Source organism: Sinohyriopsis cumingii, chromosome 9 (genome assembly GCF_028554795.1).
Source record: "Sinohyriopsis cumingii isolate HCF-2022 chromosome 9, ASM2855479v2, whole genome shotgun sequence".
Taxonomy (NCBI): Eukaryota; Metazoa; Mollusca; class Bivalvia; order Unionida; family Unionidae; genus Sinohyriopsis; species Sinohyriopsis cumingii.
The window spans coordinates 66,194,554-66,220,606 of NC_142969.1; the positions used below are offsets into that span (position 1 = coordinate 66,194,554).

The 26,053-nt window shown below is 38.1% G+C and overlaps 1 long non-coding RNA gene across 1 annotated transcript in view; it reads right to left on the bottom strand.

Annotated features, from left to right (window-relative positions):
- Positions 1 to 23,399, bottom strand: part of LOC149791940 (uncharacterized) — a 40,178-nt gene extending 16,779 nt beyond the window's left edge. Inside the window, exon 1 of the long non-coding RNA XR_016423235.1 lies at positions 23,249 to 23,399. This is a non-coding gene — a long non-coding RNA (uncharacterized LOC149791940). The remainder of the gene's footprint in view (positions 1 to 23,248) is intronic.
- Positions 23,400 to 26,053: the final 2,654 nt, after the last annotated feature.

The window sequence follows — 26,053 nt, forward strand, 5'->3', positions numbered from 1 at the left end:
GAAAGTATTTGTATGACTAAACCAATCTGACTGCATGGGTATGTAAACATTGTCACGGTTAATATTTATTATTTATTTACTTACAGTGAATATCTCACACTAACTCCGGAAGCAAAGCCTAACAGTAGTAGTACAAGTGTTATGCACCCATTCCTCGTTTCTCAATCTCGAATACCCTTGATCTCATATCTATGAGACAAACATAATGTTTTGGAAACCAACGACATGCAACACAGAATATTTTTTTAAAATTATTTTATTCTTCACGACCTGGCTCATTTGCAATATTCAAGTTATTTTGTTTTGAAATCCAACAAGCAACGCATTAACACCAGTGACAAAATCATACATATTTACAATTTTGTATCGTAAAAGGAGAAGAGTATTATAAGACATTGACACAGACCTTAAGCTTCCATACTGTACCATTTTTAATCTCCAGCTGCAAATGTATGAAATAAAATATGCTTAAACCGTGGGACAATTAATTAATCCTAGTCTGAAAAGGGAAAAGAACCACAGTACACGATATATATTACGCTTTTAGAGAAATATTTGATGACCAAAACACTTTTAAAAGTTACGTTCGATGAAGGAATGTAATTTAACAACTGAAAGTGAAGGCATTCTCTGCGAAGAAAGTACAGAATACTTTTCCAATTACTCATGTATTTAATATAACTCTAAAGACGAGACTGTGGACATATATCACTCGAAATGAAATAAGTTGAGTTGTTGGAGGGTTTAACGCCATTTTTCAGCATAAGATAGACTTAACATTGTGATAGGCTATAGATGGTAGCCAGTATAAATGGTGGAGAAAGAACCCGGGTTAAACCACGGAAAGAACCACCGACCCACGAGAAGCTACCCGCACGTTTTCTCACGTACCCACACTGGCCGAGCACGAGGTTAAATGAAATCAGGAAATGAATACACGAACTGTCTTTCTTCATCGAATCATACCATACTAATCATATATAAAATAAATCCGCAGCATGATAATATCTTTACATGCCGATATAAAGAGAACAGTCCTGTATGGTGGATTCTCCTCAGTCTCCTTCCCAATCAACAGCGGCGTGAAGCAGGGCTGCGTGCTGGCGCCAACACCTTTCGGGATCTTCTTCTCCCTGCTCCTGTCCTACGCCTTCGACTCGTCCACTGATGGCGTATATCTCTACACATTAGGTGCAATGAGAGGCTTTTCAAACTAGCGAGACTGCGTTCGTATACCAAGGTGCGGTCAGTGCTCATCAGGGAGATGCATTTTGCAGATGACTCGGCTCTTGTGACTTACACCGAGGAAGCCCTCCAGAGGCTGGGAGACCATTTCGCTGATGCCTGCAAGCAGTTCGGGCTCACCCTCAGCCTGGAGAAGACAAAAGTCAGCGTGCAAGATACCACCATTTTCCCTTCCATCAAAATTGACGGTGTCACCCTGGAAGAAGTCAACAACTTTACTTGCCTGGAATCAACGATCAGCAACACTCTCTCGCTTGATGTATAGCTGGACAGAAGGCTTTAAAAGGCAACACCATCATGGCTCAACTAACGAAGAGGTGTAGGAAACCAACGCGCTGATAGAGCGCACGAAGACCCATGTCTACCAGGCCTGTGTTCTCAGCACCCTTCTATATGGAAGTGAGACCTGGACCACCTACATGGGACAAGAGCGCCGGCTCAACTCCTTCCAAATACGTCGCTTCAGCCGCTGCATGAACTATGTTTCCTCTGCTTGGAGGAAGGAGCAGTCCCCCAAGACATGCGCTACGCCACGACAGTGACCCTTTACAAAAACAAGGGCGACCGCAGTGACTGTAATAATTGCAGAGGGATCTCGCTTCTGAGCATCGTTGGCAAAGTGTATGCCCGAATCATACTCAGCAGGTTGCTGCTGCTGTCGGGCCATGTGTACCCAAAATCCCAGTGCGGCTTCAGAGAAGGCAGGTCGACGACAGACATGATCTTCTCCCTACGACAACTCCAAGAGAAGAGCAGAGAGCACGGTCAACCACTCTACATAATGTTCATGGACCTCACCAATGCCTTTGACCTGGTCAGCAGGAAGGTCCTTTTTGAACTTTTCAGCAAGATCGATTGCCCCCACCCCCACCCCACCCCCGTGGAGCTTGACAGAAGGTTTTGAAAGGCAACATCATCATGGCACAATTAACGAAGAGGGTGTGGGAAATCAACGCGTTAACAGAGCACACCAAGACCCAAGTCTACCAGGCCTGCGTTCTCAGCACCCTTCTATATGGAAGTGAGACCTGGAGCACCTACATGATGCAAGAGCGCTGGCTCAACTCCTTCCATATACTGTGCCTAAAACGCATCTTGAAAATCAGCTGGCAAGACCGCATCCCATACAGCGAGATCCTGCAGCTTGCAAGTACTCCCTGCTGAGCAAACGCCGCCTTTGATGGCTGTGACACGTCCAACGCATGGAGGATGGGAGGCTGCCAAAGGACATCCTAATTGAACAGCTGGCCACTGGCACCAGAAGAGTCTGCCGCCCCTCACTCCGTTTCAAGGATGTGTGCAAGAGGGACATGAAGAGTACGACATTTCACCCAACGGCTGGCAAGTGCTGCCCGAGGATCCATGTACCTGGAGACTTACGTTAAGCAAGGGCATAGCGAGTAGAGTATATTTGCCTGCAGAGAAACGTGAGAGAGAGAGAGAGAGAGAGAGAGAGAGAGAGAGAGAGAGGCAGCAACCCCAGTAACTCAGACTTCCCAGTATGTCTGCATCAGCTACAACAGGGACTGCCACTCGCGCATAGTCCTGCACAGCCTGCACAGCCACAGCAGACGATGCCAACACCCCAGAGACAATTGACACCCCAACGGCGCTATTCGCATGGTCTCTCTAGACTATGTCTCCAAAGATGAATGATGATATGCTACAAAATACGGATCAACTTACTTGGGTAGCGTCTGACCGTCAAATGTGTGAAAAAGTTATGACCCCAAAATGCTATCGTTCTAATTTCACCGCAAAAATAAGCACAATCAGGCAGGTAAGTTTAGGTGATTGTACCATACACTAACTGGACGATTTAAAGTGAGAGAATATTAATTGGATTGTTGCGTGGGGGAGATTTCTGTTTGCGACAAACAAGATAAAATTTTGAAAGTTGACAAAAATTTGAAGAGTAAAGCAATTAAAGTCATAAGGATATGTTAGAAAAATGAAAGAAGATTTATTTACAGTTAGGAGCACAATGAAAATTCTATGTCGCTAAGATAAATGTAACGTGTATAGCTGGTTGTTCCGATAGTTTAAAAACCGCCTCAGACTAAAATGATTCAAATTTATCTATAAACAAACATTATGAGATATTGTATTATAAAATAATTCCGATTATAATGCGTGAATATGTTTGCTGTTATTATATTATAATGTTAGCCAGTGATAGAATTTACAGTATTTCCACCAACAATATTGGATAGTTATCCTCAGAAATCTGTAAGCAGATAATGATAACCACGTGGTAAGCAGATAATGATATCCACGTGGTAAGCATATAATGATAGACACGTGGTAAGCAGATAATGATAACCATGTGGTAAGCAGATAATAATAGGTTGACCTAGATAATTAGTCTGAAAAGGCACACAAAAATAATATATTTGCTGATCTAGCATTTGTAAAATTGTAATGTTACAGTGATTTTAGAGAAATATTATGTCAGATTCATATGTAAAACGTTGCATTATATAATGTTAGGTATATTTGACTTAATTTATATTTGATTTAATCTAATTGTTTGTCAGTTTTAAAATATTTTTATTATTAATTTCATTACATGTCAAATTATTGTAGCTTTGTTTACCAGAACTCATATTTCTTTAAAAATAGTTTGACCTTGACTCTTCAGTTGTAAACATCTAAAGCTGACCTGTTACCGACCTTAGTTTAGATATCAGTGAGAGAAGTAAACAACGTTTTATTTTTTTTTTCATATTCTTAGAGTAAAACGATTGGTATTTGTCAAGGTCATACTGGGACTACGTGCTTTTATACGTAAATACTTCTCGAAGGTCCTGGAAAGTTGACCCTCATCCGGGAAATTATTTTTTGTTTCAAGTTACTGTATTATCAGTGTTTATAGATATATCTCTCAGTCGGGACTTTTACTTTACACTGGAAAGTGTATGTTGTGTCAGCTGGAATTATAATTTAATTTTTATTCGAATTTTTGGGGGATTCTAAAGGATAATTTTTTTCTCTGGAAATATACGAGTGCTTATACAGAATTCTTGGACAAAGACATTTCATTCATTCAAACACAGGATTATTATTTGTGAATAACACAGAACTGTAGACATTCCAACACCACAAAGGATACAGTATACGTCATCGTCTTCCATCTTGGACTTAAACTTGAATTCATTAGAACATTTAATTATTAGGACTACTAAAATTTAATTCGTGGATTATTCTTGGATTATATTTGGATTTGATTCTTAAAACTGTAAGTTCTTTTTTCTTCATATTTTACAGTAATTTTCAGGTAAATAAATTATTTGTTAAATTTTTCAAAGTTTGTTGTGTTTACTCTTTCTTTTGTTACTGTTTATTTGAGCCTAAACAAGTGACATAAGAATAAACGGAAGCAAATACTACATTCTACAATCATCGTGAAAATAAGATTAAACGGAACAAAGCAATCATCAATACGAAGGTTGTATAAGCTTTAAAAACTGATATTATATTTAAGGAATGTCAAAGTCAGAGAACACAACACCAATAATTACTTGCCAAGGTGTAACAATTATAAAATCTGGTTCGTCATTCAATCATAAAAACAAAAAGTACATTCTGAATTTTCAGGAGATAATAAATAACAACAGAGAAAATGGTGAAACAGTCGCTTGTCAGAAAAAGAAAACTTAAAGAAAATGACATAAGTGGATGTAAGACTCCTTAAATTTGATATCAAACAATGTAAAAAATTGAAATTTAGTAATGAAAATAAAGGTAAAATTATATCATCAAATTCTATGACTCATTTGATAGACGTATAAACGAACACATATTTTAAGCAATAGATAAGGAAATTAATCAGGCTATGTTTGTACTTTAGAAGAAGTTGAACCATATTGATACAAAATAATAAGTCGAGAAATAAGAGATCAGGATTAAGAAAATGTGCAGCTAGATTTATTGATAAAGCCTGGAGGGACATAGCATGACGTTTTACATTATGTAGATTGGAAGAACGTGGCCTGTAAACATTATGAACAGAAAAGAAATGAAAAGTTCAAGATATATTTGATATACAGAATGAATGCTTTATGTAGGAAATATGTTATGATATACACTGTTTTGTCCGACTAATTTATCTACATTATCTAAAGATATATATATATATATATATATATATATATATATATATATATATATATATATATATATATATATATATATATACATATATACATATATATATATATATATATATATATATATATATATATATATATATATATATATACACACACACACACACACACACACACACACAGAAGGATGGAGGAGGGCGCTCATAAAATAGATTTGCTATTGCGGTTTAAGAATCGCATTCCTTAAGCCAGGAAGCGAGCCAGTTGGTCTGTATGTAAATATTTGCTGGACATGGTTGAGATGTACTGCCTGTTTTTAAAGCTTTGTGTTTTATTTTACTTCGAAAATCTTATTAATTCAAACACGTGAAAAAAAGAATATTCTACATTTACAATAAATACATCTGCAATCCTCAGTCATATGGAGTGCCTACCGTAGAAGCATCTGAATGAAAGAGCAATCAACCTTTAAAGACTCATGAACTTGTTCTGAATACTGCGTTTACCGGTAACGGTTTTACTCTTTAAAATTGGTTATAATGATGACAATGTCTGCTCTAGAAATAATTACGATGAAACGTTAGAATATATATTATGCAATAAATGTAAGACTGTCAAACGATTCTGGAACAAAATTTAAACTTTTGGGAGGATTATAATTGGAACAGAGCTAGAATTATAGAGGGATTATAAAAAATTTGGAGATGAGAGAAATTATAAAACATGCATGTTGGTAAACATATATGTGCTACATTGAATCTCACGAGAAGGCACCCAGTTTTTATACATTTCATTTTGAATTGATATTCTGTAATTTAAGAGTTCTGTAAGTAAACATGAGAAGAAATTGTTATAAAAGAAATAATGCCAGATGATGGCGTACTTTGAAAATTAAAATTTATTTAAATGTTGCAAATCTTATTGTCATGAATATACTTTGGAAAGGTAATGTATTCCGAATGTAGGAGCATTTTACAACAGGTAGGGCAATGAATCACAATTAAAACAAACAAATATATTATGAGCTCATGATTAGTCGTCATTCTTCATAACGTACAACTTAAGTTGTAAATTTCAATGACGCTTTGTCTTGAAAACATTTGAACGTTTGTTCTTATTGATGTTGTGTCGCGTCGTTGAAATGAAAAATATGTTCATATCCTAGTTATCGAAATAATTGACACTTCTTTGTAACCAATAAAAATTAGTTCTTCTATTACGCTATTCTGCAATCTAAGAAAGAAGCATAAGGATAGATAGATGTTTAATTCAGAGATCAAATAAATCGGATAGCCAGAAGCCAGTGTCCCCTTCTAGATCACGATTAAACCTATACAATGTTTTAAGTGGGTTGCTCGTCGGTCATCGCAATGAATAATATCATCAAATTTGACTGAAAGAAATCCTTGACTGCATCGAAGAAATGCGGCATCTTCATCTTCATGTTCAGGAAATCATTGGTATTCTATTAATATTCAGCTCCCAGCTGGGGCTTTATTTGTATGTCCCTCACCTTATAAAGATCGATGGCTATATATACGGCAATCCTTGTGTACAAGAAACAATCCCGTGACCTATGAATGGGAAACACTACTGATTCTGTTCTCGCTATGTTATTGGTTGTTTTTCATCTTCGAGCTAGAACATGATCGTGACAATATAAACTGATTTGGTTTTTGTGGTCTAAGGTTGACATTGCCCGGGGTGGGAGTGGGAGACAAGCGCCCCAATCCTCCAAAATGTCCCATACGGCCTGCGTCTCTTACTGCCTCTGTCAACTAAAATCCAGCTCCTGGCCTTCGCGAGTGGCTTAGATTTGAAGCCCGGCAGACCAAGTTTTCTACTAACAGGAGAAGGGGTGAAGGCGGCCCACTGGCGCCTTTAAACCAGTTGCTTCGGGTAGATGGGACTCGTAAACCTTGGATGGTAGCTCATCTAGGAGAAGGAAAACTCTGATTCCAAACCTCTGCTGCTTTGTGGCTATACCCACTCATGGGAAAGGCTAAGGGAGTAAATCCCGACAGAAAATCCGGAGATGGAGTCCCTAAGGCGGTATGACATTGACTTCAACGTCATTCCGGCAACTCCTGCGACGCCGTTGGTGCCAAGCTGTATCGGCATTCGTCGTTCCCTTGGGCACACCAGCTGCGTGGAGGGGGGGGGGGATCTGCTGCATGGGCAACAGCTGATTCTCCATACCACCCTGCCCAGGCTTCATAGCTCCACTGGAGAGGACACTCCAACGTCGTCGTACGGCGTCGGCACAACACGAGAAGTAACAGTTTACCGGTTCTAAGTCAAAGCTCGATTGGCGTAGAGCTTGGCGCGAGGGGTTACTTCTGACGGTGGGAGAGATCATCAGGTCTCACTGGACAGCTACCGCCCGCCTCAAGCTGGGCAGCCCCCAGTCAGTAAGGTGCTGCCCGCCATGGCCTGCCTGCTTCACTGGGTGCGTGGAGCTTAGAGAACCATCTCGACAAGTGGGCCACAAAACTCTGCACCAGGAAAGACTAAAAGAAGAAATAAAAAGACTCCAACTCTTCGTTTTGCAACCTGGAACATCAGGACCATGTGTCCTGGATTGACCACTGACCTACAGCAGATCGACGATGCACGGAAGACTGCTGTCATTGACAGAGAACGCTCCCGACTGAACATCGACATTGCCTGCCTCCAGGAGACCTGACTGGCTGACAGCGGCACCATCAGGGAAGCCAATTACACATTCTTTTGGCAGGGGAAGCCCTTGGATGAACCTAGGCAGCATGGTGTAGGCTTTGCCGTCAAGAACACGCTAATCGCCTTCATTGAACCTCCATCATCAGGTACTGAGAGAATCCTTGCCCTCCGGCTGTCAACATCCTTAGGCCCGGTCAACATCTTCAGTGTGTACGCCCCAGCCCTCTACTCCACCTACGAGGAGAAAGACAAGTTTTATGAGGCTCTGGATCAGGCAATATCCAGTATCCCCAACAATGAAAGCCTTTACTTACTAGGAGACTTCAATGCTAGAGTGGGAGCTGACCATGAGGCCTGGTCCACCTGTCTCGGCTTTTACGGAAGGGGCAAGATTAACGAGAATGGTCAGCGACTGCTGAAGATGTGCTGCTCCCACAGCCTATGTGTGACCAACACTTTCTTCAAATGCAAGGAGATCCACCAGGTGTCGTGGAGACACCCACATTCACGCCACTGGCACCAGCTAGACCTCGTCAACACCAGGCGTGCAGAACTGGCCAGTGTCCTCCTTACCCGCAGCTACCACAGTGCCGATTGTGACACGGACCATTCCCTCGTGGCCAGCAAGGTGCGAATATTACCCAAGAAGCTGCACCACGCCAAGAAGAAGGGTCACCCACGTATCAACACCTGCTGTGCAAGCAACCCAGAGAAAACACAGCAGTTCATCAGCAAACTGAAGGAAGCCCTCACCAAAGTGACACCTGATGACACCATTGATTCCAAGTGGTCCCATGTCCGTGACTCTGTGTACAATTCAGCCATCACAGCTTACGGGAAGAGAGAGCGAAAGAATGTCGACTGGTATGAGGCAAACTGGGAGGAGATGGAGCCCGTGACTGAGGCAAAGAGGAAAGCCCTCCTGGCATACAAGGCTGTACCTAGCCCCAGAACACTACAAGCCCTCAGGATTGCAAGGAATAACGCCCAGAAGACCGCCCGCCGCTGTGCAAACACCTACTGGCTGAACCTTTGCAACAGTATACAGACAGCTGCTGACACTGGGGACACAAGAGGAATGTATGAGGGTATCAAAAAGGCGACAGGCCCCCCCAGCTACAAGACCGCCCCCCTCAAGTCCAAGACAGGCGAAGTCATCACAGACCAGGGGAAACAACTGCAGCGATGGGTTGAGCACTATCTCGAGCTATATGCAACCCAAAACAATGTCACTGGAACTGCCCTGGACGCCATTCCAGACCTGCCTGTCATGGAGGAGCTAGACACACAGCCCACCCTGGAAGAGCTCGGAAAAGCCATCGATTGCCTTGCCTGTGGGAAGGCTCCTGGAAGAGACGGCATTCCGCCTGAAGTCCTTAAGAGCGGAAAACCAGCACTGCTCCAGCCCCTACACACACTCCTCTGCCTTTGCTGGGAACAGGGATACATCCCACAGGACATGCGTGACGCCAACATCGTCACTTTGTACAAAAACAAAGGAGACCGTAGCGACTGCAACAACTATCGGGGCATCTCCCTCCTCAGCATCGTCGGAAAGGCCTTCGCCCGTGTTGCCTTGGCGCGCTTGCAGATCCTAGCCTCCCGCGTCTACCCAGAATCCCAGTGTGGATTTCGAACCGGCAGGTCAACTGTAGACATGATCTTCTCACTACGTCAGCTGCAGGAGAAGTGTCGCGAGCAGCAGATGCCCCTCTACATTGCCTTCATAGACCTGACGAAGGCGTTTGACATGGTTAGTCGGAGTGGACTCTTCAGACTCCTGCAGAAGATCGTCTGCCCCCCACGTCTGCTTGCTGTCATTATGTCGTTCCACGAGAACATGCACAGCACAGTGTGCTTCAATGGCGCAACATCTGAAGCATTCCCAGTCATTAGCGGAGTCAAACAAGGCTGTGTCCTTGCACCGACGCTCTTTGCCATCTTCTTCTCCAGTACGCATTCAAGGACTGCAGCGAGGGAGTGTACATCCATACCAGGGCTGACGGCAAGCTGTTCAACATCGCCCGTCTCCGTGCTAAGACTAAAGTCACAGAGGTACTCATCCGTGAATTGCTCTTTGCCGACGATGCAGCCTTGACATCACACACGGAAGATGGACTTCAGCAGCTGGTATGCTGCCTCTCCCATGCATGTAAGGAATTTGGACTGACCATCAGTTTGAAGAAAACGAATGTCATGGCACAGGACACAGACTCCCCTCCCTCTGTCTCCATCGATGGGTACAATTTGGAAGTTGTCGAGAACTTCACATACCTCGGGTCTAACATCTCCAGCTCACTCTCCATTGATTCTGAGGTGGGCGGCAGGATTGCCAAGGCAGCAGCAGTGTTGGCCAGACTTAACCAGAGGGTCTGGAACAACCCAAACCTCACAGAGAAGACCAAACTGCGTGTCTACCAAGCGTGCGTGCTCAGCTCACTTCTCTACAGCAGCGAAACATGAACCACCTATGCAAGACACGAGAGGAAACTCAACAGCTTCCACCTGAGATGTCTGGGGCGCATTCTGCACATCCAGTGGCAGGACAAAAGTACCCAACACAGAGGTTCTAGAACGCGCCAACATGAACAGCATGTTCTCCATACTCAGCGAGAGGCGCCTTCGCTGGCTCGGCCATGTCAAGAGAATGGACCCAGGTTGCATTACCAAGGACCTGTTATATGGGGAGTTAGCAGAAGGTGCACGACCAACTGGACGACCACATCTGCGCTACAAAGATGTTTGCAAGAAGGATATGAAGACAGCAAACATCAATGTCAACGACTGGGAGAGCTGTGCAAACAACCGTTCCAGCTGGCGTCTAGCTGTCAGGCAGGGAGTTCAAAACGCAGAGGAAAAGAGAAGAATAAAGCAAGCTGAAAAGAGAGCTAAAAAGAAGGATAAGCAAAAGCGTACTTTGGAGCTATGCCATCGTCTCTCGTAGACGGACGGATGCCAAGGGTTTTTGTGAGCAACTGAAACATTGATCAAGTCAGTTTTGTCCTGAACTGTCCATGGCACACTTGACTATAGTTCATGATTGTTGGATCAATAGAGGAAGTGCTGCAGTTCAGAGATTTACTCTGCTCAAACTTCTGCATGCCTCTGTAAGTCTAGTCCGTTAAAAGTCTGCAGCTCCTGTGTGTGATTTTTCTCAAGACTCCGGGTCAATATTGAAGTGAGTCAAGGATGACTTGAGTGACTCTTTGAAGCGGTTCATATGACCACCTTTAGATTGTTTTCTCTCCATCTGCTCGCCATAGAAAATCTTCTTTGGTAGTTGCTCTTCTGACATCCTGGTGACGTGGTCTTCTCGTCTCAAATGCGATTTCATCAGCAGAGTGTGGATGCTTTGAATGCTGCACCTGAATGAAACAGATTTAAGCTGCTTGGCATGGCATCTATACAATGTCCAGGTTTTGGATGCATACAGCACGGTCTGTATTAACGTTTGCTTTGTGGACCTTACGTTTTGTTTATAGACTGACCCGTTAAGCCCCAACACATTTGCACGTGGTCTGCTAGAGGCCACTCATGTTTTAGCAGTTCTAGCGTTGGCTTCATCATCGATGTGGTCTGCACGTGACAGTGTGCTGTTGAGATAGGTGAACCTGTCCACTGCCAAGAGAGTTTTGTCCATTTACTGTAATGTTATGCTCTTCATAAGGCTTTCCGTGTTACGGTTGATGTCTTCTTGATACTGACTGTGTGACCGAAATCGTCACAATATGAAAAGAATTGGCACATACTGTGTCACATATCAGGAAACAGTCATCAGCAACATCTCACACAGTCTCTTATTATAACTGGCTTCTTGTCTTGGCTCCTAGGACTGAAGAACTTCAGGAGTGTATTGGTTACCTATGATTAGCACTCATTCATCTTTCTGACTTTCAATGCAATGTTTTTCACCATAAATCAACAGTTGTTGTTGTTGTAGGGTTTGACGCCATTTTTCAGCACACGATAGGCTATACATGGCGGCCAGTTTTAATGGTGGAGGAAGAACCCAGGAAATCCCCAGAAAGAACCACCGACCCACGAGAAGCAACTGGCAAGCTTTATCACATACCCACATTGGCTGAATCCGAGACTCCAACCCCTAAAGGAACAGAGACAGATACATTATATTTTAATCCATTCAGTGGCGTCGGTAGGGGTGGTGACACCCAGTGATGTAACTCATGGTGTCACCCCGATCGACATCCTTCCTGCACAAAAATTCAAACATTTTATACACAGTCATGTGCGGTAGCTCCTGGTGTTACTACCACCACCCCACATGGACCTCTTTCCTGCACAAAAATTCAAAACGTTAATGACAGTAATTTTAGTGTCACCCCTTCTGATGGTGTCACCCGGTGCGGTCCACACCCCCTGCGTCCCTTAGTGACGCCACTGAACCCATTTAGTTTAAAGAGTTGGTTGACACTGACCCTATTGATACAATGAGTGATTGTTTTATTGAATTGTATGCAGATCAACTATACTCTCCACAGTACGATTACACAAATTAATTACGACACTTGAAGCTACAAATTTGCCGATCGTACTTCATTTTTATTCTCAACTTTGATCAAAGAACATGGACATTTTTGCAGTGCTCAGAACATGCAAGCTATTCCATTGCTATCAATTGCTCATCTCTACAGCTACTGACGAAATGAACGAGAAGCACAGCTCACGATATCATGCCAGACATCGCCAAGGCAGAGATGTATGGTGCATGCGACAATTATTTAGAATTCCGTATCTGAAATAGTGAAATGGTGAAAGCATTGGAAATCGCACAATTTGTATGATTCTCTAGAGAATAATATTCAGTTCTAACGAAGAATATCGCATATATAATAGACCAACCATGAACTCTGTTCTCATCCAGGTGGGGAATTGCGGTGAGGTGGGTGGTGCAAATAATAGTAACAAGAAAATATGACCCTGTTGGGCAAGTGGATTTTATAACGGCTGGGTGCGTTCTTTATTAGCCATTTGCCATGGTCCTGATAATAAATCTCAGAGAAATTTAAATATAATTTCGTTTACTGGTTTATAAAGTTCCACACTGACTGATACCAACGTTAATGTTATTTTATTATATGATTTAGTGCAACATGCAATATCTAAGTTGTTTTAAATTGGAACATATCCTTTCAGCTACATCACGCCAACATAAAATATTCCTTTACAACACATAAGAGTGAATGACGTCATGAATTTGTAATATAATGTATTATCATAAATATGACGTGTAGTGTAAATAATTCTGTTAAAATCTCCATGTTATACATTGAAAGCTTTTGTTATTTTTCTTGTGATCAATGGATGTAAATCATACTATATGATTTTGCTTCTAATTTTAATAAGTACGTATCCAAGTCTCGACCCTGGGACAAAAAAACGATAATTATTCTGTTGCAGAACAGAATCATAATTAGTGCCCATTGTTTGACTTGTATGTTTGGCTAAGAGTTCCGCCCTACACGTAATCTGAAAGTTTAGATCGGCTAATCTCGCTAGGTAGTGACAGCTCTATCGTGGAGTAACGTAGATCTGACAGTTTGAGTGACTTTCAGCGTTACCTATTCGTTTTCCGGCTGTGCATTTATGTTTCCGTTTTCTCTTTTTCTTTTTAGGCACAAAGAATTCATGTTATTTTACTCGCCAAGTTGTCTATTTATGGTATATCCTAAATCAATTCACTTAGTAAGATGATAAACAAAACTATTCAGGATTTGTCATATAAAAATGACACTTTGTACAATACTTTTCAAAAAGTTGTGCCTTTTTAAGAAAAGATACTGAAGCAAATCAGTGAAATGAAGTTTAAAGATTAATGCCAACATAACGACATGATCTATCGATTGGAGAAGTTGAGTTTACAATAACTGCTTACTCCGATAGACTTGTTTTGAATTTACCGTTCCCTTATTTTTGTCGTCTGCTATTTGTGCTTTGTGACATATCAGACGTACTTCACACTCCCTTGGCGCCATCAGACAAAATCCCCACCCAGTTCCTTAAATAACTGCAAAAAGGGAAAATATCAGATTGTTATGATTATTTTGTCGGCAACAGTGTCACTGAAGGGGGTAAAGAAAACAACAATAAAAAAAACGGAGAATGGATTTTCTGTATGAGCAATTGACATGAGTTGTAACATGCTACTTGCAAACTTACATTTTCTATCCATTCAAGGTTATCGTCATGCCACTTTTGCTCCATTTTACCTACATATGTTGTTTTATTTTTTATTATTTTTTGCTAAATTGCGAAAATGAAATTTACATACAGATAAATATTTAAAAAACATCAGAACAATTGTGAGTCGACAAGTATATAAAAAGTTCAAGGATAAAGGCATGGTTATCATGCATTACGTTTATCAGACCCATCTAGAAAGAAATGTATCGTCTTCCATAGTTGTGTGGACATTCTCCCAAACACCATTTTTCATTTAAAGCTGATGATATCAGATACGAACGCCTCAGCTTGATTTAAATTTCGTATTCAGCAAAGATCGCTCACTAATCGCACGTGTTCATTCAACAGATGCAGGATTGCATGCATTTCTCCAATCTTAACTAATAATCAGCACCAGTTTTAAATATTTATCTCCAACATTTTATTATACCAAACAAAATCTCACTGTTTCTTTTTCTTCTGAGTAATGTCAGTGCTTTGATGTAATACTTTCACGATCCCGCTTTATTTTCACGTACGGTGAGCAAGTTTGAACTGGTTCAATAGAGAGAGAGAGAGAGAGAGCGCTCTTACCGTGATTCCATTTAAGTGTCTTAGACGACAAGACTGGCTATTCGCTCTTACCGTGATTCCATTTAAGTGTCATAGACGACAAGACTGGCTATTCGCTCTTACCGTAATGCCATTTAAGTGTCTTAGACGACAAGACTGGCTATTCGCTCTTACCGTGATTCCATTTAAGTGTCTTAGACGACAAGACTGGCTATTCACTTCTCGCAATACGTCCATCTGACCAGTTGTTTTTATTTAATTCTTTTTTGACAAGACAGCAACTGCCATCACTGTTGCTAAAGCTATTACTAATAGTGACAAGACAGCAACTGCCATCACTGTTACTACAGCTATTACTAATAGTGACAAGAAGAATAGCATCATTGTCATCATCATCTTTATTAATGAAGTGATTAGAGTGTAGAACTTGCGACCAGAAGGGTACGGGTTTGATATCTACCTTGCCCAGACTAGGCTGGGTCAGATGGCCATGGTGTGTGCCGTTGGACTTAGACGTTTACTCCAGTTGCAATGATTTGGCATGATATAACGATGCATGTTTTAATGTGCCTTTAAAATGACAACGACCAATCAACTATTGTTGTTGTTTATATTATTATTATTATTATTATTATTATGGCTAACAGCAGCAGCAGCAGTAGTAGTGGTAGTTTTGTTCCTAATAATAATATCTTCTTCTTCTTCTTCTTCTTCTTCTTCTTCTTTTTATTATTATTATTATTATTATTATTATTTTCTTCATCAGTCTTGTAACAGTATTATTTTTGGGATGATCTATTATGCCTGAGACAGCGATGCTATCCGTAGTGTCTGATCTCAAAGAACGTCCGAAATATCTTTGTTGTTTAGAAGAATTCATCTTTCTGTAGACGATCTGACTTTAGCGCTATTCCTGGCTTCTCTTTAAGTTTTATTTTTTTTATTGTTCCTTTTGCTCCCACCACACTTAGTATAATCTCCGAATTTTTAAGTTCTCTGGTAGAGTTCCACGTATTTTGATAATTTCAGGTCTTTTTTGCATGCGAGGATGGAATAGACGGGTACTGCTATAAGGTATATCATATTGTTGTATTTCATTACCACTCCCATAGACACTTCTTTTAATAGGGATTTATATTTATATACAGAGACAAGGTATGCAACTCCATCAAACAACATACTTTTACTAAGTTTTATTTTCACCATGTCAGCAGAGAATACAAAAATATGGGGCCTAAATCAAACATTTCACTGCAAGGAAACCCAAAAAATAAATGCATTTGTGTTCAAGCTTCGAATTTTGTAAAATGTTTATAGGGATGGAATATGCAGCACGTGACTTTCAAAGAAAGGTCCAAAAGTTTCAAAGCGATGTTTGTTGGACGTAACAGACACAGACATACGTTTACGCGAATTTGGGTGCTGTTTTCCGAATTCCCTCTGAATTTGTATACCTTTCCTATACTGAATGTCGCCGATTTGCAAGTAAACCCTTCAGGCACCTGTTTTCCCCCATCATTGACTTGTAACATCCAGCACCAAACATAAGAGGGATACAGCGGCGACCACTCTTGTAAATAAAACGTCTTCTGTCTTGTCATTTTCAGTGACAATATATTTTTTTCCTTTTAATTGACACATCTGGATAAAAAAATTACGAAACGGCAGGACCTGATGCTTAGCTTTGTCATGACACTGAAGCAAAATCTGTTTATTAAAACTTCCAATGTTGTTGTCCTTGCTGTTTTTGTTGTTGTTGTTATTATTATTATTATTATTATTATTATTATTGCTATTATCATCTAGCCTGCTGTAGCAAATATCGAAACATAACGTCACCTTTGTGATTGGTGACAACGTCAGTAATGTTGAGACTAATATAGTCGCGAAATTGTGTATAAAATTTGAGTGAGACATGGTGTTCCTTTGAACCATTGCTCTGATTATACTTGTATGAGCAATGCTAACAGATGCAGTGTTCATTTTTGCAGTAGTAGCTGTTGATGTTGTTGTTGTTACTGCTGCTAATACTCTCTTCCACATGTTAAGTGTCTCATTTCATGGTACTTTCTTCTTCGAATTATCCTGTCTCCATTTAAAATATAGGACTCGGTCTTTTCGAAGCTTTAACAAAAGCAATCTCATAAGTGAGTAGTAGTAGTGGTAGCAGTGGTAGTAGCAGCAGCAGAAAAAGTGTCAGTAACAGAAGTTGCCAGACTGTGTGGTAGCAGTAGTAGTGGTATTAGTAGTAAAAGGTGTAACATATCAAAAGAGCCAGATATTTTTTCAAGAAACATCTAAGACTAACCCAAGTTAAGTCAAGTACACAGCTCTCGACCCATTAGAGGATTGAATGATCCAAGTATAAAAAAATCAGTTTTATAAATGTGTTTTCTTTAATGATTGAAGTAAATTTAATATTATTTGAGATTTAACTGATGAAGAAGAAATATAAATTTTTGAAACCATGTGTTCTACCTATTGACCTCATGACCTGATTTTCACACTGTACTTTTGCAATCTGAAATGAAATCAAAATGGATGTCCATATTACCCGATACGTCATCATCATCATGCCCAATAATTTATTCCATCAGTGTTTCAAAAAAAGGAAAGAAGTATATATATATATATATATATATATATATATATATATATATATATATATATATATATATATATATATATATATATATATATATATATATATTTACCCGAAGAATATATGCAGTGAACTGGATAGTTTATATTATGGTTGCTGAAATTCTCCAAAGTTATTCTGAAGTAGAGCGGGTGGCGTAGTCGCACATGCTCTTTATTATCCCTTGTATGAATTAGATGGAAACTTTTGTAAATGGTGCCCTTTGCAGTCTAACTTTAAGATGTAAACTCCGTGGTGTATGCAGCCAGATATCGTCGTATCTATTTATATATTTTGTTCATGAATCTCGAATGCCTCGTTGATCTACATGTTATATATCAAACAATTTTCATTATCTCGTTGACATATCTATTTTTATATCCAGTAATCAATTTGGATATATCTGATGCCATTCGCTGCAACTGTATCGGCTGTTTTCGTGGCTTCTTCGTTCTTTTTTTTTTGTTGTTGTGGTTGTTGAAATTATATCAGATATTAATGGTGCAAAATTGTATAGATTGACGTATGGGCTAGACTCGCAATAAAATTGTAGCTTGTAATGGTTGACCACTCTTATTTGTGGGGCATGAGTGCATTTTAATTAGAGTCCGTTCGGATAAGGGTGAGACAGATTGAATGTTAGGGTCACGTGGTGGAAAATGATATAGTTCTGACATTAGGATATATATTTTGGAAATCTTGGCCTATTTGACATAGGTGTCATAAAATGATGTTTTCCTAAATAGTTATTAATAGACGCGGACTAAAGATAATTGTTCTGACTTTGATTTTCATGAATGATTTTTTGCAGTTAGAGAAAGTTAATTTTGATTGGCTAAGCGAAAAGAGATTGTGTTTATTGGACGAAATCTAAGGATTTAAGCAATTTCCTTGCGAAATTCGGCAGTAAAATTTTGTATCGAAATAGGACGTCTGAGGGACTCAGAGGAAATTAACAATAACTTCTCTCGTTAAATAATGCGTCCAAGGAACGCGATGTCTGCAAACTTGAGGACACGAGAAAGACCTATTCGGTTTAATAGAAAGGGAGGGAGTCCCGGAAAGCACAAGGTATTGTCCCATTCGTATACAGTATATTCACTGATGCAAGTTTGTACTTATTTGTTGATGTTATTGGGTCAAAATTGATATTTGAATTTTCCTTGATTTCAGAATTAAATCGTGAACTCCTTGTCTCGAATGTTATACGATTCATGTATTGTAAGAATGTCACTCAATATTTCATTGTCATGGATGTGTTTGGATTTAATGGTTTAAATGTAATAGAAATCATGCATTGTAGGAATTTCATGCATAACTCTGATAGGAATTGTGAGAATTAATTGATGTGTCTTAAATAATATGTAGCGTGTATGCTAATATTGGTTTTACGATATGTATGTCAGTGAATCGCTAGTTAGTAAGTAATATAGTCAAAACAAGACTTAAGTCCATTAATTAATTTGTGTAATTAAGGTGTGAATTCTCTTAACAGAAAATCTGCGTGAGTCAACATACATCGTTCAGCTAGGGATTTATATTTATGTAATAGTTTCACTACAAAATCTAGTTATGGCATAGTTCTAGTTAGGAATGCAAGTAGCCGATAGAAAAGACATTATATTAATAGTATCCTGTGTCAGTATCAGATACGAACTGACACTGTTAGCATAGTTATTTGAAATTACGATAAAACGATTTCTGACGTAAAAGGAGTGGGAATATTATTCGATTCCAGAATGAAAAATTCTAACAAATATTTAGGTTAGGTATTATATTTTAGTTGAAGGAAACAATAGTGAATCCCATAGAGGGAAAAGACTGTAACCAAGTTAAGGTTGAGAATCCGAAGAGGTTGGAGAGAGAGAGAGAGAGAGAGAGAGAGAGAGAGAGAGAGAGAGAGAGAGAGAGAGAAGGGGGGAGGAAATACGACAACATTAGATATAATGCATATCATCATGTGCGCATCACAATGTGTATTCTAGGTAAAAATGTTGTCCAGCAAACCGAAATGCAAAATACACGTCGACATTGTTCACCATACAACTAACCAATTTCTGCAACTGCGCCCACAGCAATATCGGCAAAAGGTATTGTCTAATTTCACACACACCGTCGTGGATTTACAGTGGTAACCCGAACATAAAGTCCTTCCAACAGTTTCTATTTCGCTACAAAGTTGAAAATATTTGTCTATGTGCCAGCTTTTTTGTGGTGATTTTCTTATATGAATGTCAAGCTTATGATGAAAACGATCCTAACACACTCTGTGTAAATTCATTACATTCATTCCTGCGATAATTAGGAGAAGCAGTGACTTTGAGTTCCGGAATGAAAGTTGATTTTTCGAAACTAATGGTCTAAACTTTCATGAACAAATTGTAAACGTCATTTTTAAGAACTAGTTTTGCTAAGTCTGTGTTATTCTTCTCTCCTCCATTCTTATATCCAATAGTCATTTATATCCAATAGTCATTCATATCCAATAATCATTTATATCCAATAGTCATTGAAGCATCAGCTCAAGAAAATTCATCTATATTTTGAGTAGGGGGAGGTGTGGGTTGGGTGTTTTTGCTTTTGTTCCAGTGTATGCACAGAGTCTTCTTTTAGGAAGTTGTCAGGTGTACCTTTTCAAACCTTGATTATATTTTGTTAAATCAAAGTATTTGACACAAAACAGCATATGTATATAGATCGCAATATCATGGACGGATATGGTTACATTTAGAATGGATATCTTGGTTTTCTAATCAGTGACAGTTCCTAACGCTCATGTTCCAACCCTGCAGACTGTATCCGTTTCCAACGGACTAATTACAGAACACCTTCTCTCAACTGGACTTGCTAATTATGGCAGTGAAACAGTTGTCATTTGACCTGGATCTGAATAGAGCTCGTGCTTTTTTCATTGTCATTTCCACTGAAAGTGAATCATTAGAGGCTACAATCCAGGATCGTCATTTTCTGGACGTTAAGTAAATTGTTCAATACGTTTTAATGATCTTTATTGTTTTATCCCAATAAACAATTTTGTCTGCCTTGTGATGTGATCTTCTGACAAACCCTTGTTCTTTTCCCTCGTTCATTCTCTCGTACTGACCAAACGAATGGGAACAGCGCCCAGGTCTGAGAAAAACTGCTGAGGTTTATGGGAAGAGTAGGATATCATACAATGTAGCTACACCTAAACCAGATTGTTAAATTAATTAATAAATATGATTTTGTAGTTACTTGGCCTGCAAAAATAGGTTCCATTCTACTGATCAGGAAGATCTGATTTCGTTGGACACGACATGTCACGCTCTCCTTTTCAGCAGTTGCTGGAATATAGACAACATAAAATATCTCTTCCCAGCAGTATCACATGTGGTAGACTTCATCATTGACTTCCGGTAAGAGTGAGAAAACACCGCATGTCTTCAGGCAAGAGATTTGAAAAAGAATTATATCGATTAATTTCGGTCAAAGGATCTCATTTTGATCTAGTTTTTCTTTCATCTTCTAAGATGTTAATCAAGCGTGAAGCAACTGCTTTGAAAGCCTGACGGAACTCTGCCGGAAATGCGTGTTCTTTAGTCGAAAAGAATATGAATGGTCTGCGGTGGAGACGTCAAGTGCTCATGCGCAAAATAATATTTATGCTGAATCTTGCACTACACTGGTGATGTTATATCTCTGCAGGACTCTAATTACACGAAGCAAACAAAGACTGAAATTAGATGAGTACACGAACAACTTCCACTGAAAATGTTGAACAAATTTGCCCCAAGACTGTTCGCACTGCTATCCGAGTTTCCTTAGATAAGTTTCTAATTTGCCTAATTAAAACTTCAATGAAATGATTTTTTAAATTCAAAATTAGTCAATAATGATCACAAACATCCAAAACCAACAAGGTATATAAGTAAATAATGCAACATTGACACCAGATAAAGAATTATAAGTATGCATTTCTGAAAGCAATGATGAATGGGGGCCATCATACAGAGATTACGTTGAGATCATTGTCCTGTAAATTACAATAAAATTTTAACAGTTTTAGAAACTTTGAGCTCTAAAATAAAATCAATAGAAAGGAATGCAAGTAAGCCATTTTTGAGTATAAAAAAGAAGTAAACCCAACAGTAATACATGTGAACTCAATGTTATTTGCGATTAGAGCGACAGCGGTAAATGTAACATGTTCTAATTGACTTTCCATGTTTCGTTAATAGATCTTAGTTTGCTTCAGTCATTTACAATAAAACAATATCTAGATTTCATATAGTTATGCCAAAAGAATGTATCTTCTGTAACATGAATATCCAAATTATACAGCACTGAAGTCATGAAAAAAGAGGACCAGTTAGCAATCGCATTTGTACAGAAAAACAAAACCAAACATCGTTACCACAACTTTTTATTGCTGGCATAGGATGTCAACGTTTCTCAATACAGTAAACGTTTCTACATTGAGACTTCTTATTGCAACATGTAAATGGTGTGCCTTTATTTATCCCAACGCATTCTTTCTATCTTTATCTTAACGTTCAGTTAAAGTGATGAAATGAATACATTCTGTGTCATAGATTTGCCCTCTTACAAATACATAAATCATCTATGCAGTGTTACGATGGAGCTAGAAGTATTATCTGAGTTCATTTAAATGTGCCAGTAATTTTAACACCCAGCTGTCCATAAAATCTGTTATGCTCCACTAAGGTAATGGTTCGAGTGTTTTCGTTGCTATGCAGTGGTGATTATACATACACTACGTTTAATGCAATATTGCAATGTATTGTAATTGTTAATAATAATAATAATAATAATAATAAACGTACTGTTAGCAACATTATTATTCATTATTGATTAATTTTTTTAATTAATTGTTTAATTGTTTCTTTTTCCGCTGTCTATGTTTCCGTTGCAGGTTTGTATTTGTTTCTCTCTAATTTTTAATTTGTTTTTCTTGCACAAAAATTAGAGGTCTCTAAAGCGAAAGAAGACGAAGAAGAAGAAGAAATAAGAAAATAATAATAATAATAATAATAATAATAATGATCATGATAATAATAATAGCAATAATAATAATAATAATAATAGTTGCAGCTGTAACAGCAAGAATAATAATATCAGTAATAGTACCAGAGAATTAAATTAATTTCATTTTCAACTCTAAGGTTACTGATAATCAGACTCTCGTACGTTTATGCAAATTATCTGTAGATTCATCATACTCTCGAAACTTTATGCAAAAAAGTATCTATGGATTCTTCATACTCTCGAAACTTTATGCAGATTATCGCTGTTTGGATATGTCAGCCTGTCAGATGTTTATGCCACTTAACATCTGTTTGGGTACGTCAGACACTCATAAGTGTATGCATATTGTCTCTAGATACGTCAAAAAACACCCGAACGTTTATGCAAATTATCTGTGAATTCATCAGACTCTCGTAGGTTTATGCAAATTATCTCTGTTTGGATACATCACTCTCGTAAGTTTATGCAAATTATCTACTTGGATACAGACATAATCTTGTAAGTTTGTACAAATTATTTCTCTTTGCATACGTCTAACTCTAGTATGTTTATGCAAATGATCTCTGGATACGTCAGAGTCTCCGAAGTATATGCAAATTATCTCTGTTTGGATGCATATGGATGTATATATATATATATATATATATATATATATATATATATATATATATATATATATATATATATATGTGTGTGTGTGTGTGTGTGTGTGTGTGTGCGTGTGGTGGTGGTGGTGGTGGTGGTGGTGGTGTGTGTGTGTGTGTGTGTGTGAAAATCTTAGCCACTATTAAAATACCTGATGTAGATTCAAAGACTAATTGTACATCCATTGCATTTAAGTTCTACAAATCCATGCATTCTGTTCGCTTCTCTTGAATGAAAACTACAGAAAATGATATGCTCCCTAGTCAGATTCCATTCCTGAAGTGGCGAAAAGAAACACGTATTTTTCATTCTCTAGGTTAACTTGAAATACTGAGAAAACATCCGTGTCTGCTTTATAACTGCTTCGTAAATAACAGAAAATTAGAAAATAGCGGCCGATAACCTTGCTCTTTCTAATCACTGTGAAGTTCAATAAGGCAAACAGTAGATTATTGATGTTTTACGCAGATAACATATTAATCACGCTCGGAATTATACCAATACAAGTCACTTTATGGCTTTGATAAATACCGAATCAAATCATACTACGTAAGGTGCATGGATTTATTTCTCTTTTGTTCTGTTTTGTTGTTAGTATGTTATGACACGTGCAATACTACTGGTAGTAATTATTATAGTAATTAGTGTAGCAGAGGTAAATTAACCACAAGTGTGTGTACTTTTCTTATGTATAACATTACCTTTAGACTCGTAGGTATTCTCTCCATCTAGTTTTAAAACTAAAAGTTCATTTTTTAATAATCATTACTGTTTGTGACAAATTCCCACCGCAACTTAATTTTATACCGAAAACCACAGCATACCCAAAGAAGAAGAAATATTAGTAATACAAATTAATGGAGAGTTTAGAACAATGTTATATTTTGTATTAAAAGTCACGGAAATACAATTTTTGCAATTATTAATGTTGCTGTTACGTTGATAGGAATCGTTTGTATTGAAGACGTTAATGAGAAAAATGCAAACATGCAAACGTGCAAAAACATGCTATGAGGCACTAAAACCAGTTTAGAGGGAGTGAAAACACACACACCCAGTTTAGAGGGAGTGAAAACACACACACACACACACACACACACACACACACACACACATATATATATATATATATATATATATATATATATATATATATATATATATATATATATATATATATATATATATATATATATATATATATACTTTTCCTGTACAACTTAAAATACTCAGATCATTCATAACTTGAAGTGATTTATTTTTATAATTTTTATATCAAGCTGTTTGGACATTAAATATTTACTACCCAATATATTATACACTGTGTATTAATAATGAACTATAAAACAATGGACTGACCTTAGGGAAGGGAATTCGGCACCAATCCTAGGACGGCGCGTGCCTTGCCTGTAAAGATAATCTTATCAAACTACAATAGTGACGACAAAAATTTCAATAATTGCCTAAGCAAGGCTATGGATTTTTCCAGGCGCCTAGAGTTAAATGGCTGTGGTGGGAAAATTACCCATTGTGTGTCATTTTGGGTTATTATCACCCAAATTTTGTGTCATTTGCGCATACGATTGTGTATGCGAATAATTTTGAAAATGAAAATTACATTTGATCACACAACGTTATTGAATGCGACAACAATAAGAGGGACCGTGAAATCCAAAATAAAGATCAGAGATTTTTGTGGGAAAGATGAAGAGATAAATCCAGTACAAAACAAAAAAACATGGTTTAGGGTACTTCGATGATTTAGCTACCAAGAGAGAGTCAATCTGACTGCCTACATCCATCAGCAAATTTTCACACTGCCTTAACCCCCAGAATGTCGTGTATAGTAAACACCAAAGTACGACCTATATATTACGGGCAGAAAAATAACTTACCATATTGTTCTGTAATAACAAATGACTCAGCATTTTCTTTCTACGACACAAGGTTACAGACTACTGTAACGTAAAAGCATAACACGATTTTCACACATACATCGCACACACCGACACCCATGTGTATATATATATATATATATATATATATATACCATATATTACAATTACATGTTTATCTGATATAAATACGATTTGCTAAAAGAGTCGTGAAATTGACACTAATCTCAGATTAGTTTGTAACAATGAGCCAACGGCACGTTCATACTAAATGAATATTAGCGGTTCAGTACAAAGAAATAATACAGTGTTTGAATTACAATGATAACCATGCATGTTTTATTTACTAATGTTGCACATTAATTCCTCGTATAAACCACCTGCCTATTTCATAATTATGTCTTATCCAGGTATTCAAAGTTTTCTTTCACTCATATAAAACATCTGACTATTTCATATCATTTCTAATCCATTTGCAAGATTGTCTGCCACTCATATAAAATATCCGATTATTTCATAATTACGTTTAATCCAGGTATGTAAAAGAGTTTTTTTTTTAATGACATGATATGCCTAACTATTTTGTAATATTTTAATCCAGGTATATAAAAGTGTTTGTCACTCATACAAAATATCTAGTTACAATTATTTTAATCCCGGTATAAAAAGGTGTATTTCATTAATAAAATATCTGATATCTCATAATTTATTTAATCCAGTTATGCTAAAGTGTTTTTCACTCAGATGTTTCACAAATGGATGTGTGAATCTGATACATAGAAGCTCCACTCCAGACTCCAATGACCATAAGGAAAATAAATACAAAAGGCTGGAATTTAATTTATTTTCAACAACAGTATTAACATTTAACAAAAAAAGAAAACGTCCACTAGGTTATGGAGTCCTTTTCTTCTAAAACATTATTCAAATTTCGTTAAAACACAGCTGAAGTAAACGAGGATGATCTAACATGGTTAGTAAGGTATGTAGATGTAATTATATGTTAAAATAGATTAAAAAAGACAATATATGCAAAGTGTTCATACACAGTCTATTAGTAC